Source organism: Arvicola amphibius, chromosome 2, assembly GCF_903992535.2.
Source record: "Arvicola amphibius chromosome 2, mArvAmp1.2, whole genome shotgun sequence".
Taxonomy (NCBI): Eukaryota; Metazoa; Chordata; class Mammalia; order Rodentia; family Cricetidae; genus Arvicola; species Arvicola amphibius.
Genome location: NC_052048.2, coordinates 15,763,167 through 15,777,979, shown reverse-complemented (window position 1 = coordinate 15,777,979; position 14,813 = coordinate 15,763,167). Strand labels below are relative to the sequence as shown.

The following is a 14,813-nucleotide window of genomic DNA, read 5'->3' as shown; positions in this document are numbered from 1 at the left end:
TAGACATTCCTGTTTACATAAACAATAAAAGTATGACCAAGCTCTAGTTCTTGCTCATTGTGAGCCTAACACTTGGGAGGCTGAGACAGGAAGATATCTGTGAGTTTAAGGTCAGCATGGGGGACATAGTGAGTTCCAGGGCATGCTGGGCTACAGTGTTAGATCCTCTTCTCAAAAGATAGGAATAAAAAGCTCCGTCTCACAGCACACGTATTAAAGCAACACAGAGGTTGGCTTGGACCTGTATGAGGTCCTGTGTAATTTTACCATCCTTCAACTGTCCTAACCAGTGAGAAACCCAAGTCCAGGGCTAACAAGATGGCTCATCAGGTCAAAATGCTTTCCTAAGTTTGATCCCCGGTACTGACTTCCAGGAATTATCTTCTGCCTTCTTTGCTCATACCTTGATACCACACATCTGGATGTACACACATCACACGTCTCTGTCTCTTTCTCTCTCATACACACGCACAACTACTATTACTACTACTACTAATAATAATAAATTAAAAAATAAATTTCAATTCCAGGGCATAAATCTCTTGTGAACTAAATGTGCTAGCTTACTCTTCCACCTTTTTGTTTTCTTAAAACATGAGTTGGGGGCTGGAGAGATGAGTCAGAAGTCAGAGCACAGGGTGCTCTTTCCAGAAGACTCAGGTTTGATTCCCAGCACACAGGAGGCAGCTCACAGCCATCTCTAACTTCAGTTCTCTTCTGGCCTCCCTGGGCACCAGATACAAAACGGTGTATGATATGCATGCAGAAAAAACATGCATATGAATCAAATGAATCTTTATAACTATGAGTCAGGACCCCCTCAAACTTGACATGCACAAGGACTTAGAGGCCTCAGTACACCCACAAGTTTCAAGTCTGTTGAAGAACTGCCCTTCAGCCTTTCCCTTCACTTAGGGAAGGACAGATGCTACCTGAAATATCTTTTTAATTTATCATATCTCCTCATCGTTTGCCTTAATTTTACCAGAATGACATGCAAGAACCCAAATGCTACTGAATATTCAGTTACAGACATCTGCATGCCTGCCAGAGGATTTTATAGTAATATGAGTTAACCATCAGTTTGTTCAAGGTAATTTTCTTTTGTTTTTCTTCTTTTTTTGTGGTTGTTGCTTGTTTTTGTTTCTGTTTATTTCTTTTATTCTTTTTTTTTCTTAAAATTCAGTCTTGCTATGAAGGCTGGTTAGCTTGCTATATACTATGTAGCTCATAACTCTTGGCGATCCTCCTGCATCAGCTAAGTTTACAGGCTTGTGTCACCATGCCCAGCTTCAGATATTAGGGTTTGCACGATGCTTCCCTGGTGTTCCTGGGTTGCATCTTGCTAAGGTCTGCACACAGGAGGGAGGAAACTGAAGCATGCAGTCTGCTCCGCACATGTTCTCCATCTCCAGCTAGATAACAATAGCTGCCATTTATGAGGTGCTGGAAGCAGGCAGCTAAGCTGCTGATCCATATTTCAACCCCGATGAAGATTCTGGGAAGCAGCCATCCTGGCAAGGAAACGGTTTCAGAGCTGCGGCTCAGGGTCGCAGGGAACAGCTGAACAAGGGCAATTCCAGGTCTTGCTGACTCCTGTGTGGCTCAGAGGCTGACCTGTCACTCTTATAAATAATCTGGAGGAGAACAAGGCCAACTGTCTCTGGGTGACACCTGATCGCACATTTATCCTTCCACTCTGCCAAGCTGAAAGACCTTATGGTGATTAAATATTTCTGGCCAGCAATGCCCTGCCATTTTATTGAAAAATGATACACTGATATCTTTTATAGTCTCTTTTTGTTGTTGAGACAGGGTCTCATGCTGTCCAGGCCAGTCTGTAACTCATTGTGTATCCAAGGATGACCTTTAATTTCTGATCCCCCTGTCTCCACCTCCTAAGTCCCAAAACTAAAGGTGTGCCTAGTTTTCAAACCAAGGGTTTTATGCATGCTGGGCGAGCACTCTGCTAACTGAACCACATCTCCAGCCCTACAATTGTTTCCATAGAAACACACATTCCGACCCAGCATTAACTGTCCAGAAGGGGCTATGCTGCACAAACTGTCCCGAATCACTGTAGTTCATCGAGCATGCAGTATGGAGGATCGACTCCTTACGCTGTCTCTTACAGGACGGACAGGGCTCTCCCCCATGGGAGGCCTGAATGTCACACAGCAATAAATCAAACCAGTGACAAACCATACACACGCAAAATACCCCAACAAGCAAAAGCCAAGCAAAAGCAAATGAAATAAACAGCGATGAGACAGCTCAGTTGGTAAAGGTGGTTGCCGCTAAGTCTAACAACCTGAATTCGTCCCTTGGAACCCCCGTGGTGGAGGGAGAGAACCGATTCCCAAAGGTTGTCCTCTGAATTCTAGGCATGTACAGGCACAAACACACACGCACACGCACGCACGCACGCACGCACGTAGGCACGCACGCACACGCACTAATAATAAACGTAATTTAAAACAACAACCTCACGGTCCCGCTGTGTTTAAATGACTACAGGGCACACATCTTTATCTCGCTGTGCCCCAGTCCTCCAGAGGCCGAGAGAAGAACACCCCTTTACAAGGTGTCTGTGAAGAGAAGAAAAATGGTGGTTGTCATTTTCCTTGAGGAGAGAGGAGCAGGCTTGGGAGATCGTTTCTCAAAGGATGAAGGACATTTTGTTGTAAGAGAGGCATGCCAAGCTCACAGAAGTTTTGGTCTGAATCTTTTTGTGGACTGTTTAAGGTTTTCAGAGCAGAGTTGGAGTTTGCTGGGAGAGTTTACTGCGGAATCGAAACCCTAGAGTTAAGAGAAAGGAAGGTGTACGGGAGGAAAGTGTGTGATAGGTTCAACCAAGAACGAGGGTGTGGATTTCTCAAAGAAGACTCGCCCCTTTCAAGTTCTGAGTCAACACTGGTGTTAGTGTTTCTCAAACACTGCCTTTTTCCAAGGCAGAGAAGGCCCAGATCAAAGACATGTTCCTGCTAAGGCCTGTAGGCAAGCCTGTGGTGTGTTTTCTTGATTAATGATTGTTGTGGAAAGGGCCCAGCACATTGTGGATGGTACCACCCGTGGGCTGGTGGCCTTCGGTTATAGAAGAAGGCCAGCTGAGCAAGCTGTGAGAGGCAAGGCGGTAAGCAGAGTTCATCCATGGCCTCTGCTTCAGGTCCTGCCTCCAGGTCCCTGCTAGGACTTCCTTTGATGATGGGCTGTGATGTGGAACTGTACGCTGAAATAAACCGTCTCCTCCTCTCCAAATTGCTTTCCGTCAGGGAGTTTTTTTGTTTGTTTTTGCGTTTTGGGGTGTGTGTGTGTGTTTGTGTGTGTGATAGGTTCAATTTTATTTTGGCATTATATTTTTTTAACAAAGTATAATGTAAGCTTAAGCATTGCCTTCCTAGCTAGTTTTCTTGCTTGTGAAATTGATGTCCCAGGAGTTATAAGAGCATTAGGTAAGAATTCTGAGTCAGAATGAGCAATTCAGTGGAGAACCTCATGTCTTCCCCACCCCCACCGCATCCTTTTTCATGGGCGAATCTGAAGGGAGCAAGGACATGGCTCGGCCACACAAGCCTTCTCATGTTTGCTCCAGTTTTGTGCTCACATTTTTCCTTCCTCTGCAGTGAAGACTCTTTTTTGTTGTTATTACATTTTCAAAATTGTTTTTATTGAGTTATATATTTTTCTCTGCTCCCCTCCCTTCCTATCCTCTCCCATGGTCCCCATGCTCCCAATTTACTCAGGAATCTTGTCTTTTTATACTTCCCATGTACATTAGATTTATGAATGTCTCTCTTAGGGTCCTCTTTGTTCTTGGTTCTCTGGGATTGTAAATTGTAGGCTGCCTTTTTTTAACTTTTAAAATTAATTAGTTAATTAATTTTTGCTTTATTGGTCAGGGTGTTTTATCACTGCAATAGAAACCCTAAGACACTTGGGCTGGTAGAATTTTCCAGTATCTTGGTTGCAGTGGTGCCAGGGTTGACCTCTAAGACAAGAGAAAAAAATTCACAAAGGCAAACATGCCCTGTCAAGGAAGCTAAGAGAAAACTTTGTGGTGTGTGTATGTGTGTTTTAACAGACTTAATTCACTTTATTTTTCTTGTATAAAAACCATTATGTGGTGGCCAGAGCTGGAACCTGGGTCCTTTGAACAGAAACACTGGTGTGGGTTTTCACAAGATGGTCAGTGAGTTCCTGATAAGGAGACTTGGTGAACACAGTCTCTTTCCAGAGGTCGGAGGTCAGGTAGCTGTAGGTCTTAGAGATGGCATCAAAGCTGGCCTTGGCAAAGTTACCCAGAGTGGCAATGCGGCCCCTGGCTGATGTGTAGCAGTCATCATTACTGCCCATTATCAGTAGCTTCTTGGGCACAGGAGCAGAAACCATGCCAACTGCCTCTGGGGGCAGGGATGAGATGTACCAACACAGAGCCACAGTGGCCTGCCACTTTGCATGGAACAGTGTGAGACTTTCCGGTCTTGTTCCCCCAGTAACCTCTCTGCACAGGGCAATGGAAAGCTTGGCCAGGATGATGGCCCCTTGGATGGCAGGGGCTACCTCCTTGGAGCCCTTAACACCAAGACCAACATGGCCATTGTAGTCCCCAGTAGTGACAAAAGCCTTGAACCTGGTCCACTGGCCAGTCCGAGTCTGCATCTGCACTGGCATGATCTTTAGAACCACATCCTTTAGGGATGCTCCCAGGAAAAGTCAATAATCTCGGATTCCTTAATGGACAAGGAGAACAGGTAGATCTCCTCCAAGGACTTGGTCTTCACATCCTTAACCAGGCGGCCCATCTTGGTGACCGGATCCACTCTTTGTCTTCAGCTTTACTCTATGAGCTCCATGGCCTCAGCCATGACCACGACTGCAGCCTCTAAGACCTCTGCTGAACCCTTCATAGAAGCCACCACGTTCTCCTGATCCTGGGTCCCCCAGGCCCTCCTGCTGAACCGGTGTCAGACGCCATTTGGTGTTTTCCGGAAAAAAAAAGAAGCTTGATTGTGTGTGTGTGTTTTTTTTTTAAGATGCATTTTTATCGTATTTATGTGTCCATGTCTATGTGATACCCACCATAATGTAAACAAACGGTATACAGTTATCCTGTACTGTTTAGGGGACAACAAGAATAAAAATCTATCCAGTTCAGTGCGGACGCAAATGTTTCCCACCAACAGTTGGCTGAACCCACGCATGTGGAATTTACAGACGCAGAGGGCTGGCGATCTTCTTAAATGTGAATGAAAAGTATCAAGAGTTGGGAGCTGTTTGGATTCCTGCTCCTGGCTCTGGCTTAGTGGGTTGATTAGATGTCTCTAGTGCTGTCTCTGCTTGTCATTTCCAGAATCTGTCAGCGTCAATGGGATCCACGCTTGCTGTGTATTTATGGAATGCTTTTACTTCCCACTCTTCATCTTGGGCCCCTGCCCAGCATCTCTGGAGATCCTTCTCCAGCTCCTGGCCTGCAGACGGGACCTGGATGAATGAGGAATCTGGTTTTATGCACCGCCTGCCTTAGCGCAAGATTTCTGGTACCTCTCTACCGCCATCACAGCAAACTTGTGTCTGCCCTGCTCACATCCCGGGGAGACCCTGACATTGCCTTTCCTTCCCCACTGGGTTCTGGTCTACTTGGAATTTTGTTTTCTGCCTGCGTAATGGAAGATACAGTGTTAAAATGGTGCACTGCCAACACCTCTCTTCTTGTCTACAAGAAGAATTCGCGCTTTGTGCCGTGTGCTCCCTAGAGCGCCTTTGTTAAGCGGGGTCGTTGGCAGAGAGGAGAACTAGAGCGTGGAGAGGAGGCCAGAAGGCTCTTCCCAACACAAAAGAGGGTGATGCTTAGAAGGGAGTTGTACAGGAAGCTGAGACGGGAGGAAAGGTGAGTAGAGGAGGAGCGGGGATGGGTTAGCTACACGGTTTTTGAAGGGAGAGAAAGAAATGCAAATAATAGTTTAAAGGAGGTTTTCTTCCTTTTCACATTCTCTTTGCTTCTTTAAATGTTCAAGTTGGGTTGGGTGGCACACAGCTGCGGTTCAGAACTCAGGAGGCTGAGGCAGGAGGATTACCAAGAACTCAATGCCTGCCTGGGTACAGCAAGGCTTCCAGTGGTATGTCCGCTATCTCCAAGTGATGTCAGCTAGCCACTCCATGGCCACTTGGTAAATTCTCTTTAATTGATTGATTGGTTAAGGAATAACTGATCGATTGTGATAGTGTCTTGCTGTGGAGCCCAGGCTGGCCTCAAACCAACTCTCCCTTTTCTTTATTCCTTTTCGTGCTCTTCTTGTCTGCCCTCCTCTTCCCTGGGATTATAGGCTACTGCAGCCATGTCTGGCTAGTTAAAAGATTTAACTATAGTGACATAATACAAATGCGTATTTTATCAGTAAAACACCTTTGGGGGTGATGGTGGTGGTTACCTTAGTGGTAGAATGCTTGTTTAGGGGCTGGAGAGATGGCTCAGAGGTTAAGGGCATTGCCTGTTCTTCCAGAGGTCCTGAGTTCAATTACCAGCAACCACATGGTGGCTCACAACCATCTGCAATGAGGTCTGGTGCCCTCTTCTGGCCTGCAGGCATACAAACAGACAGAATATTGTATACATAATAAATAAATAAAATATTTTAAAAAAAGAAAAAAAGAATGCTTGTTTAGAATGTCCAACCCTTTGATAGCCATGGAGTGGCGTGGGATATTCAAACAAAAGCTGTTTTTCAGCAGGAGCTAGAACAACCAGTCCAGCCTATCTACGGAATTCTAGACCGGCCTCAGGAGCACAGTAAAACCCTGTTTCAAACAACAAAACCCAAAACACCAACCAAAGGGCAAGTAGATGGCTCAGTGGGTAAAGCACTTGTGGGTAACCCTCATGACCCGAGTTCGGAACCCACAGCCCCAGAAAAGGTGGAAGGAGAGCACCAACTCCACAAAGTTCTTCTTTGCTCTCCATACACGTGCTAGGTTATCACACATTCACACATCCACCACAATAATAAAAAACTGAACCAAAGCTGGGGCTGTAACTCAGTTACTAGAATACCTGCCTCACCAGCACTAAGTCCTGGGTTTGATCCCCAAATCCCGTAAACCATGTAGCATCTCCAAGCTGTGATCTCAGCACTCAGGAGGTGGAGGCAGGAAAGATCAGAAGTTCAAGGTCAGTCTCCGCCACAGTCAAGTTTAAGGCCAGCCTGCGATAGATGAGACCTTGTCTCAAAAACAAAACAAATCAAAACAAACCAAGAGATCGTCCCAGGTAAAGAGAGTTGGGTTGTGTTAGTATCAGCCTGGCTCTCCCAGCCCCATTTCCTAGCTCTGCCCTTGGGCTGGTGGTTTAATTGGCACATTTGGGGCTCTTCCCAAGTCAAGCTTCAAACTGCTGAATCTTAGTTATCAGCATGATGCTGGGAAACTTCTGAGTCTCACATTAAACCACGCTCAGCAACCCAGCTCCATCAGGGATAAACAATGATCTGGCGCCACCTTCCATTCCTCTGTCTTGTTTGGCTTTGTTTAAAACTCCGAGGAGGGGTGTAATTAGTTCCCTGGGCACCCTGTCAACGTTCCAGCGTTCAGGGCATTGGTCAGAAAATTGATAAGTAAGAAATAAACACAATTAGGGAGCAACAAGAGAATAAACACAGAGAGCCCAACGGTTCTGGAGAGGCCAGAAATTGGCCTTGGTCCTGGAGCCGTCCCTTTCAAGTGAGGGGTGTTTATCTCAGGCTGGCGGTTTGTATAGGTTTATCTTGGGCCAGGTAGGTTTTTATGACGGCGCAGTCAGCTTGTGACAGCTGTGGCCTGGGGAGAAGACCTTGAAAAAGCCATTCAGGAGTTTGGAGGGCCTTGGCAAGGGGCACTGGGACCTGCTAGGGCCTTAGCAGGGGTCAGCAGGGTGGGGAAGCCTTATAGTCTATTATAGCTTGGGTGGGGGTTTAGTTAGGAGGGGCATCTTTTCGTGAGTTGCCTTTTTAGATATTAGGGAGAAGGAACCTTGCTGGGGCTTTTGCTGTTTGTTTAACTGTGGGACAGCTTGGCTCTTCATGGACCACAAAGCAATCACCAGAGATTCATGTTCAATGAGCTAGTGCTAGGACGAGATAAGCAAACAAACGGCCCTCGTTTTCAATCTTCTTTTATGTTGTTTTGAGTTTTCCCCAAGGGCAGAGGTGGGAAGGGTAAATGAATTAAATTTGAATTCACAAGACCCAAGAATCAGTGCTCTGGGAGTTGGGAAGATGGCTCCGTGGGTCAGTTGTGCAAAGGTGAAGACCAGAATTCAAATCTCTGGCACCCACTTAAAAAGCTCGCCGTGGTAGGGCACGCGCGTAACCTCACCACAGTGTACGGAGCTCGCAGGCCGCCTGCACGGTCCAGGCAGGCACTGGAATAACAACCCTCGGGACAGCTGTGGAGGCCTCGCCAGGCAGGGTTCACACTCACTGCAGCAGGGTGGTGCTGACCCTAGGGTTCACAGGAACACGGAAATGAAACGGCTGGAAGGAGCAGCTCCTCAGAGGAGAGGTATGGTGGGAGAAGCAGTGCTGGACACGTCTGAACTGGGCAAGAAGATACTGTCACTGGCTCTGGTAGATTCTCACAGAGATACGTGCAGTGCCACAGACCTGAAATCAGCCAATTGCTTAGCATAGCTCTGTGAACTCAAATTGCGTTCACAGGCAATACATCTGGGACATCGGTCAGCCAGCATCTTGGTGGGGACACAATTTCTGCACAACTGACTTCGACGGTTTGATATTGACTCTGTGGGTGTAGCCCAGGATGGTCTCAATTTTACAGAAATTCTGCTTCTCCTCCCCTAGAGCTCGGATTACAGGCATGAACCACTATGCTAGGCCCCTTGAATCTGTTTATGTGATTTTAAAAAATTTAAGGTTCAGTTGTATACTAAGATTTAATTTTATTTATTTGTGTATGTGTGCATGTGTGCATGTGGGTGATATATGTGCCTGTGCATGTATGGGTCTCTTGGAGTTGGAGCTGCCTCTTGTTGCATGAGTGCTGGGATCCAAACCCCAGTCCTGATGACTGACTAGCAAATGCTCTTAACTGTTGAGCCATCTCCCCATCCCTCCCATAGGCATGATTTTGCTGGAGCTCCTTTCCAGGAATTGTGGCTTTGTTTCTTTGTTTTAGGTAGGGCCTCACTATGTATCTCTGACTAGTTTGGAACTCAATATGTAGATCGTGTTAACAAAGAACTTACAGAGATCTGCCTGCCTCTGCCTCTGGAGTGCTGATAGTAAAGGTATGTATCATCCACCATTCCTATCTTTAAAAATTTTAAACAATTACATTTGTTTATTTATCTGTGTTTTTTCATGTGCAGGGGCACTGATGTGCTACACTCTGTGTGTGTTTGTATGTGTGTGTATGTGTCGATCAGAGGCCATCTTGTGGATATGAGTTATCTCCTTTGACTCTAAGTGTCCAGGCTTAGTGGCATGCACCTTAACTTAATTCACTGAGATATCTTATTGGCCCAAAATTTCGATTTTTTTAATTTAAGAACTTATTGTCATTGTGCATTCATGTGGGTGCCTATGCCATTGGCCACTTGTGTGGAGGACATGGAAGACACCTTTGTGGAGTCATAGCTCCTCCTCTCCCTCTATGTGGGTTTCAGGGATCAAACTCGGGTCAGCAGGCTTGGACAGCCAGCACTTTAGCCTGCTGAGGCGTCTTGCCTGTCCACACAGTGGAGCCCTGGGGACACCTGAATGTATGATCCTCCTTCACTCCATCAACACCCTACTGGTGTGTGCCACCATAACCATGCTTTGCCTGTCCCATTCTTCCTAGAAACTTGATAAAAATGAATCGTATGTCTTCTATATGGTGGTCTTTGCCTTCTTGCTTGATGCATCTGTGGTCAAATCCTTCCACAGCCGTGGGAATAAAAGCACCCCTGTGAACCACCCACAGCCTCTATTGTAGCCTAGAAAGTCTCTGAGCTCAATCCCAGGGCTTGAAATCCCACAAATCCGTGAGCTTGAAAACCCACCAAGCCCCGGGTTCACCCCAAGCTTAGGACTTGAAATCTCATTGATCCCCACCCTCGAAAACTCCACCCCCAAGAAGTCATTTATGAGCCTGCCTCTTACTCAGTTTCCCTGCTGATTCTCGCAGGAGCAGAGAGAGCCATCCTTCAGTGTTTTCCCCAATATATCTCTTGCGTGAGGTTTGCTGTGTGGTGTGACTCTGTGGTATTAACTACAGGCTGCCAGGCTACCTCTTTCTTCAGAGCTGCGTTGGGGAAACCTTCCTCTTCAGAGCTGTAACACTTAAAACTAAACTACCCCCGCCCTTCTAACCAGGGAGCCACTAAGACCCCAAACACAGTGTACAATATCATCTGCATTCTTGGAAAGAGTAACTTTGTGTTAAAGCTTGTTTTTTCTCAACAAGATTGACATTGTGTTATGGAAGTTTCTTCTTCCACCCCCAAGACAGGGTTTCTCTGTGTAACAGCTCTGGCTGTCCTGGAATTTACTTTGTAGACCAGGCTGGCCTCGAACTCACAAAGATTTGCCTGCCTCTGCTTCCTCAGTGCTGGGATTAAAGGTATGTGCTGCCATCACCCGACTTGCTGAATTTTTTAATACAGGACATAAAAGTGGTGTGCTTTTGTTATTTTCATCTCAGTGCTGATCCTCCTGTATCCTGTATGAATTGTGTAGATACTTATAATAAAAAATGGGCAGCAAATAAATGAATGAGGGCTGGAGACAGGCTCAAAAGAGGGAAAGGATGTTTGCTGCATGAGAACCTGAATCTGGATTCTCAGCACATACATAAAAGCTGGGTGTGGTCATGCATATTGTCACCCCAGCGCTGGGATGGGAGGGAATGGGAAAATTTCTGGGGCTTGCTGGTCAGCCAGCCTAGCTGGAAAATGCTAAGCCCTGTGATCAGAGAGAGGCATAAAGACAGAGAGTGGCACAGAAGGACACCAGATGACAGCTCTGGCCTGCTGTGAAGCAATTTCTTCCTAGTTAATGTCTTTCATTTTGGAGAGAAACTCCTTAAGGCATAGGATATAAAAAGGGAGATGAAACAGGCCGATAGTTTAAATAAGATGTTACAGGGAGGTGAAACACTTCATCCTGCAGGGAAACACATTAAGTCAGGAACTAAACTCAAAATAGCTTGGCTGGGGTGGGGGGAGGGTTCCCTGAAACTGACCAGATTCCCTAAGTTTCTCCTTCCCAGGCAGTGAGAACTGCTTCGCAGTTGCTCTCAGACAAGCCAGTCTACAAAGACGATTCTGGGACAAGACTGCCACCCGGAACTACTAGATGTACTAAACAGATGAGGAGGGATTCTGGGTAATCCATATATGTCTTCTGGAGGAAGCCCGAAGTAGAGAAAGTTCCCTTGGATCCATGAACAAATGGATTTTGAGCCTTGGAGAACAAGCTGTGTGATGTGTCAGCATGGCTTGGCTATGTCCAGGTATCAGTCAAACATTCCAGAGCTGCATGGAATGCTTTTTTTAAAAAATGCAATTGTCATTTTAATTCATTGTCCCCTCAAACCCTCTCACTCTGTGTGTGTGTGTGTGTGTGTGTGTGTGTGTGTGTGTGTGTGTGTGTGTGTACAGTTCATGGGCACCCAAGGTGGAGGCCAGAGGTTTATATCTGGTGACTTTCCCTGTTGCTCTCTGCCTTGGTGCTGCAGGACAGTTTTTCCCTGAACTGAAAGTTTACTGTTTTGGTGAGGCTGACTGGCCAGGTAGCTGCCAGCATCTGCCTTTCTCTGCCCCACAACTGGGGTTACAGGCGCATGTGGCCATACTTGGCTTTTTTTTATATGGGTGCTGGGGACTCAAACACAGGAGCTCATATTATTTATATAGTACACTTTCTTACTCCTAAGTCACCTCCCCAACTCAGTTTTTTAAAAGCTCATTTTAAATGTTCACTCATGCGTTTGTGTCTGTGTGTGCGCGCCATGTGTGCTTGGGTACCGGTGAGAGCTGGAGGGAGTCCGGTCATGGAGCTGGAGTTGGAGGGACCTGGAACGGGTGCTGGCAACCAAGCGCAGGTCCTCCGGAAGAGCAGCAAGTGTTCTTGCATGCTGAGCCACCTCTCTAGTCCTCGACATTTTAAAAAAAAGAAACATGCTTATTTATTTAATAATTTATCTTTTTGAAATTAAAATAAGTAATTTCCTCATTTCCCCTTTCCATTTCCTCTTTCCATCTCTTCCCATGACTCTCCTTGTCCTCTCTCAAAATCATGGCCTCTTTTTCTTTAATTTGATTTATTATAATTATATTATATATTTAGTAATTATATATTAATTATACAATTAATTGTATATGATAAATACATTTAATTTATTTAATTAAATTAATTAAAATTAACTTTCTGATATAGCCAAAGATAACCTTGAACTACAGATCTTCTGTTCTTCTGCTTCTACTTCCAGGGTACTATGATTACAGGTACGTGTAGTTAGCATTTTTTTTTGGACCACCAACCAGCTCCCAAATAAAGACATGGAGACTTAATTATTGACTATGAATGCTAAGCCTTAGCTTGGGCATGCCCCACTAGCTCTTTATATATATATGTATATATATATATATACATACATACACACACATATATGTGTATATATATATATATATATATAATTAATTTAACTCGTGTCTGTTCATCTATGCTTTGCCTTGAGGCTTTTTACCTTTCCTTCATTCTGAATGCCCTACATTCCTTCTTCTGTGTCTGTCTGGCCCTGGCTTCCCTTCTTTCTTCTCAAGCCTAAATTTCTCTTCCTACTTCTCTCCCTGCCTGGAAGTTCTGTCTATAACTCCTCCTTCGCTATTGGCCATCCAACCTTTTATGAGACCAATCAAGTGCCTTAGGCAGGCCAGGTAAAACAGAAACACACCTTTACATAGTTAAACAAATGCAACAGCCTTTACATAGTTAAGCAAATGAACATACCTTTACATAGTTAACAAATGTAGCACACCTTTACATAGTTAAGCAAATGCAACAGCCTTTACATAGTTAAGCAAATGAACATACCTTTACATAGTTAACAAATGTAGCACACCTTTACATAGTTAAGCAAATGCAACAGCCTTTACATAGTTAAGCAAATGAACATACCTTTACATAGTTAACAAATGTAGCACACCTTTACATAGTTAAGCAAATGCAACAGATCCTTGCATAGATAAACAAATTTTCCGCAACTATTCACCACCACTCCTAGTTTTATCTGGTTCGTGCATTCTAGGCAACTACCCTACCAACTGAGATATATTCTCAGCCCATTTCTTACAACTTTTCCACCTTTCCAAACATTTATACTTGCTAAATTCCTTATCGTCTTAGTTATGGTTTCTATTATTTGTGAAGAGACACCAAGGCCACGGCGACTCTTATAAAGGAAAACACATAATTGAGGTGCTTACAGTTGCAGTGGTCTATTCCACTATCACCATGGTGGAACACGGCAGCGTGCAGACAGACATGGTGCTGGAGAAGGAGCTGAGAGTGGAGAAGGAACTACCCCTTGATCCAAAGGCAGCAGGAAGTGCACTGAGGCACCCACTGTAGATTAAGCACATATGAAGCCTCAAAGCCTGCCCCCACAGTGACACACTTCCTAAGAGAGCCACTCCCTGTAAGCTTATGGGGGCTGTTATACCCAAACCACCACACTTAGCCTTCCCTACGTGTTGTAGGCACTTCATCTGAGTACAGCAGGATGCTGTTTGTCCTTTCAGCAACTTTTGTTTCAGTTTGCTTTTTGAGACACTGTTTCTCAGACTGCTCCTGTCTTTCTTTCTGAAAAATTTTATTTTTCTTTTAAAATGTAATTGCACCGTTTTCTCCCTTCTCTTTCCTCTCTCCATCCCTTCCCATGTCCTCCCTTCACTCCTCTTGTTCCCTCTCAAATTCAGCTCATTTATGATGGTTCTCCAGTTGTTCCTATGCTGGGCTTCCTAGATACTTGTGTTGTTGTTATACTCAAGGTTCCACAGTTTCCCTTTATGCTGTCTATCCAGTGTTTTATAGGTCTTCCTCTTCACCTTATCCCGTGCACTTCTCCAAGCAGTGTTGTGGTGTAGGAGGTTCTTCTGTTCATGTGTTGCTTTCATTGGATAATGAATAAAGAAACTGTCTTGGCCTAGTTGATAGGGTGGAACTTAGGTAGGTGGAGGAGACAGAGCTGAATTCTGGGAGGAAGAAAGCAAGAGTCAGAGAACTGCCATGGAGCCGCTGAATCTTTCCCAGTAAACCACGACCTTGTGGTGATATACAGATTAATAGAAATGGGTTAAATCAAGATGTGAGGGTTAGCCAATAAGAGGCTATAGATAATGGGCCAGGCAGTGATTTAATGAATACAGTTTCTGTGTGGTTATTTTGGGTGTAAGCAAGCCAGGTGGCCAGGACAAACAAAGGGCCCTCCCTCTTCATGCAACAGTGCTATCTTGAGCTGCCTTCTTTACATCTTCAAAATCTGGACAATGAGAACAGCGGCTGAATGTGTTTGAGATGGCATGTCTCAGGAGGATTCTAGGCATCACATGAAGAGATAGGCTGCACAACAATGACATTAAGAAACATCTCCATCTACAGAAGGAAGTAAACTACAGGATATGGCAATGGCTCTTGAGATACTTCAGCCATGTCATGAGAATGAATGACGGCAGATACCTTAAGATAGCATTCAGATATACATGCAAGCAAAACACCAATGTATCAGCTGGGCAGTGGTGGCACACAACTTTAATCGCAGCGCTCGGGACGCAGAGGCAG

At 45.1% G+C, this 14,813-nt stretch overlaps 1 pseudogene; it reads right to left on the bottom strand.

Annotated features, from left to right (window-relative positions):
- Window positions 1-4,116: 4,116 nt before the first annotated feature.
- LOC119806277 lies at window positions 4,117-4,975 on the bottom strand (annotated as a pseudogene).
- Window positions 4,976-14,813: the final 9,838 nt, after the last annotated feature.